General features: G+C 39.3%; 1 pseudogene across 1 annotated transcript; it reads left to right on the top strand.

The window, feature by feature from the left end:
- The first annotated feature begins 281 nt into the window (after positions 1–281).
- LOC101048579 (mitochondrial import inner membrane translocase subunit Tim10 B pseudogene) lies at positions 282–4368 on the top strand (annotated as a pseudogene). Its single transcript, XR_012517508.1, has one exon. The product of XR_012517508.1 is annotated as a mitochondrial import inner membrane translocase subunit Tim10 B pseudogene (transcript).
- Positions 4369–4674: the final 306 nt, after the last annotated feature.

Raw genomic sequence — 4674 nt, 5'->3', positions numbered from 1 at the left:
GACTGGTTACTTTTTATATGAAGCATTTCCCAACCATCCCCAAATGATCAATCACAACTTCAAATTCCTACCAGTGGTCCCTGCCTTTTCTATATTCTGCCTTGAGAATCTTTCGTATCACTGCAGTTAGATGTCTGGTGAAGCTGGAGTCAACTGAAGTTTCAACTGATGATTCACTTATGTGACTGGCAAATAATTTTTGGTAGTCTTTTCCATGCCATATTTCCTCATAACAAAACAGAAATTGATTACATGAAGGTGTCAAGATAATGTTCATTTAACAATATTAATTGGCTGATTAATTAATATGTGCCAGGTTTTATGTTAGGTGAACCAGATACACTCTTTGCCTTCAATACACTTACCTTTGAGTGGTCAAGCAAAAAAGGAAAAGAAAAGAAAAATACAATATAAAACAAACAAACAAACAAACAAAAGAAATTTTGCAGAGATCTAAGACCTATTTGAAAACTGTTAACTATGGAAATACCCATAGAGCATAGGATTAGGGCATCAAGCAAGAATTCCAAGAAGATGTATTATCTGGTGTGGAACTGGAAGTTGTACAAGTTCTAACTGTGTGAAGAAGGGAGACAAAGAGTTTCAGGCAGAAAAAAATAATAAATATCAGGTGCAAATGTGAGAGAATACATGGTCAGTTGGAGAAACTAGAAATACCACAGTATGGCTGGAGTAATCTACATATTCTATCCTCTAAGGCTTGTGGAAGATTACTATATTTGAGGTCAAAATAGTCACAATCCCTCCTTGTGGTGCCCGTTGTGTGGAAGCATATGTCCCCACCCTAATGATAATCTGGCTTTGTTTAAAGAAAGGTAAATGGAAGTGACATGTATCAATTTTGATCAGCAGTTTTAAGCCAGTCAGTGTTTCATCATCATTTACTTTCCACTGCCATGAGAATAATGGTATCCTAGAAAAGGGCTTCTTTATCAGCCTCCTGGGTACTGCAGTGAAGGTGACATAAATCCAAGTCCCCAGTTGATCTATAATGGACAGAAAGAGTAAAAACAAAAAACATTGAATGTTACGGGCCTCTGACATTTGGATTCTTTTTCTGTACATGACCTACAATATCCTGTCTGATACACATTTACATGGTCTGTTATTTTATGTATGTTTTGATCGTGTTCGTACAAAATAAATGATAGCAACAACCACCAAAAGCAAAACAAGAATGGAGGTGAAGCTTTCATTTCCCATGGCATTATCAATTCTTCTAAGCAAAGTAATAAGAGTGTAACGTCCTAACATTTTATAATTGGAAGACAAAATAGATCTGAATAAATACTATCTCTCAGGGACCTTTGTACAGCCTTCCAGGGTTACTTCATGATAAGTATGTGACGTTACTGCTGTACTCAAGAAGAATCTGAATAGAATTCTGGGAGACAAATGTTTTGTTGGTGGTGGTTGTTTCACAGTGATATGATAGAGTAGGTTACTGAGCACTGCCCATTCGGCCTATACTCTCCCCTCAGCCTTACGAAGGCTGGCAATGGTAAGTCTGTGGAGCCATTTTGATAAGCTGGTTCTTCTCTAAGGCTCTGTGGTTAAATCTATTAAGATAAGACTAGTAATCAATGCATATAGCTTGTAGTCTGTGGAGTGTCCATCTTATATAAAAAGGATATTGATGATAAAGTAATAAAAAATGAAAACATTGTATTCTCAGGAGAGAAAATGCTTAGGGGATGGCTAATTCTTTCCTTCACTGGGAGGCAGCATGGCCTCATGATTAAGACCAAAGTGCTTAATTCCCAGCACTGCCACTTGAAAGTAACTCCCTAAACTTCTCAGTTTCCCTGTTTATATAACAGGGATAATAACAGTACCTACTTTTTAGGGTTGTTTTCATAGACACATATACACACACGGATACATACACACAGAGTCATGTGTCACATCATGACATTTCAGTTAACGACAGACTGCATATATGGCAGTGGTCCCATAAGATTATAATAAAGCTGAAAAATTCCTATTGCTTGGTGATGTTGCAGTCATTCTAATATCAGAGTGTAACACATGACTTGTCTTTGCAGTGATGCTGGTGTAAACCAACCTGTGCAGCCAGGCATGTAAAAATACAACACGTACACTTATGTATAGTATACAATGCCTGGTGATGATTATAAATGACGATGTGACTCGTTTCTGTATTTACTATACTTTTATCATCATTTTGGAGTGTATTCCTTCTATCTATAAAAAATGTCAACTATAAAACAGCCCCAGGAAGTCCCACAGGAGGTATTACAGAAGAAGGCATTATCATCATAGAAGATGACAGCTCCATGCCTGTTATTGCCCTGAAGATCTACTAGTGGGACAAGATGTGAACATGGAAGATACAGTGATATGTTTGTGATGTATATAGTGATATTGATGATCCTGACCCTGTGTAGGCCTAGGCTAATATGTCTGTTTGTATCTTAATTTTTAACAAAAAAAGTCAAAAAAGTTTTTTAAAATTAAAAAATTTGGGCGTGATGGAGCAGCAGCCTCAGCAACAACAGCAACTTAGAAACCTGCGTGACTTCCTGTTGGTCTACAATCAGATGACAGAACTCTGCTTCCAGCGCTGGGTGCCCAGCTTACACCATCGAGCTCTGGATGCTGAGGAGGAGGCCGGTCTGCACAGCTGTGCTGGGAAGCTGATCCATTCCAGCCACCGCCTCATGGCCGCTTACGTGCAGCTCATGCCTGCCCTGGTACAGCGCCGCATCGCAGACTACGAGGCTGCCTCGGCTGTGCAAGGCGTTGCTGCTGAACAGCCTGGGGTCTCTCTATCAGGCAGCTAGCCATCCCCAACCCCAGGAGGGAAGGCCCTGGATGGACTTCTCTGATTGAAGGACCCCAGTGGACCTTGGGGTTGGTGAATCCTATACAGAGAGAATTCGAGATTGCCTGAAAGCTGGGTGTCCTTGCTCCTTTTCCTGGAGCCAATAAACCTGCTTTTTATTCTGTTTGATTTGTATTCTGGGCAAGGAAGCTTTGCCTACCTAATTGGCACAGTCCTTTGTTCTGTCATTTAGTACATATCCGCTGGCTTCAGCCATGGCAGCTGAGGAATTTTCTTCTATATGTAGAAGAAAAACCTGAGCATTTGTAGGCATCTGGTTAAAGCAGTCTCTGTGTGTACAGTTTTAAAATGGGTCATGCTTTACCTTAGTTCATCTTTACAACAAAACTATGAGTAAGTGGTATTAGCCTCATTTAACAGATGAGGAAGCAAGAATCCAGAATGTACCAGAAGGCCAATTTATACATCAGGAAATTGGTTCCTGCCCAGACAGGACATGGGAGCTCTGTCTAGTTGTCCTTAAGTCTGACTGACTTCAGTGGCTCATAACCGTGAGCCAAGTATTCGTTGGTTCATAACTGTTTTGTGAATTATGTCTTACATGTCTAAAATTCTGCTGGATCTAGGGAAGGAGAAGCTATCTAAGTACAACCGGTCAAAAAAACCACAGGGCTTTTGGGTACTGCCTCCTTGAGAATTTACTGGCCACAGAAGAGAGATGAAACCTGTAAGAAGTCTGGGGTCTTTTGGAACTTCTGCCATTTCCCCAGCTTCTTACTTTCTTAGTATTTACAGTCTTCTCAGGATGAGCAGTAAAACCTTTGAACAAAGAATTCTGCTTGTCTTCAGGGGCAATCAGTAAGGGAGAAAGTTGGGCACGTATTCTGCAATACAGCCAAATCTGAGGGAGAGAAACTGAAGGGCTAAAGGGACAGGTAGATGGCAGTCGTCGTGATAAAAAGGATAAAACTAAGTATTTGGGAATTCTTCGTTAATGCTACCTTACTGTTTCACTGCTTGTGTAGAATCTCCTAATTCCAGCTTTCTGTCATCTGCCCCATATTGGTCCCATGGAAATCTGTGATTTCTAATTCCAGCCTCTCCATTCTTTTCTCATTATTGCCTCCCCTGCCTCCCACCTTTGTGTAATTTACTTCTGTATTCAGGAGCCTGACTATATTCCATTCCATCACCCTATTTTCTTGCCACCATTGGCCATATTTTTGTATCATTCTACTTATTCTCTTTTCTGTTCCTCCAAACTACTAGAGTAAAACAGTTGTGTAATGAATGCCACTGAATATTCAAGGCCTCCAACCTCAACCAAGTCCTCACATCTACATGCAGTCCTTTACCTTTATGGGTTCCTGGTGGATTTCCTTCTCTAATTACTGTGGCAGTTTTTTTTATACCTTCACTGTTGTCCTTAATCGCAGACCCCACCCTCATCAAGTGACCCTGTTTCTTTTTTTTAAAGGAATTGAAGCTCTGAGACATTGGTTCCACAATAATAAATTTTAAAATTTCTTGCAAAAAAGAAATTTAAAAATTCCAAAGATAGAAAAAAACTTATGGAATAAGGACATAAAGAAAATATTTTTGCGTACCCATACAATGTGTTTGTGTTTTAAGCTAAGTAGTATTACAAAACAGTCAAAAAGTTTTTTTTTAAAAATTAAAAACGTATAAAGTAAAAAAATTGAGTATGCTAAGGCTAATATATTACTGAAGAAAGAAAATGTTTTTAGATGTATTATAGCCTAAGTGTAGAGTGTTTATCAGTTCTACAGTAATGTACAAGCACAATAGTATCCTAGGCCTTCACATTCACTCATTACTCACTGACT

The sequence above is a fragment of the Saimiri boliviensis genome, chromosome 5 (assembly GCF_048565385.1).
Source record: "Saimiri boliviensis isolate mSaiBol1 chromosome 5, mSaiBol1.pri, whole genome shotgun sequence".
Classification (NCBI taxonomy): domain Eukaryota; kingdom Metazoa; phylum Chordata; class Mammalia; order Primates; family Cebidae; genus Saimiri; species Saimiri boliviensis.
Note: the sequence above shows the minus strand (reverse complement) of the source record. Positions and strands in the feature narration are given on the sequence as shown.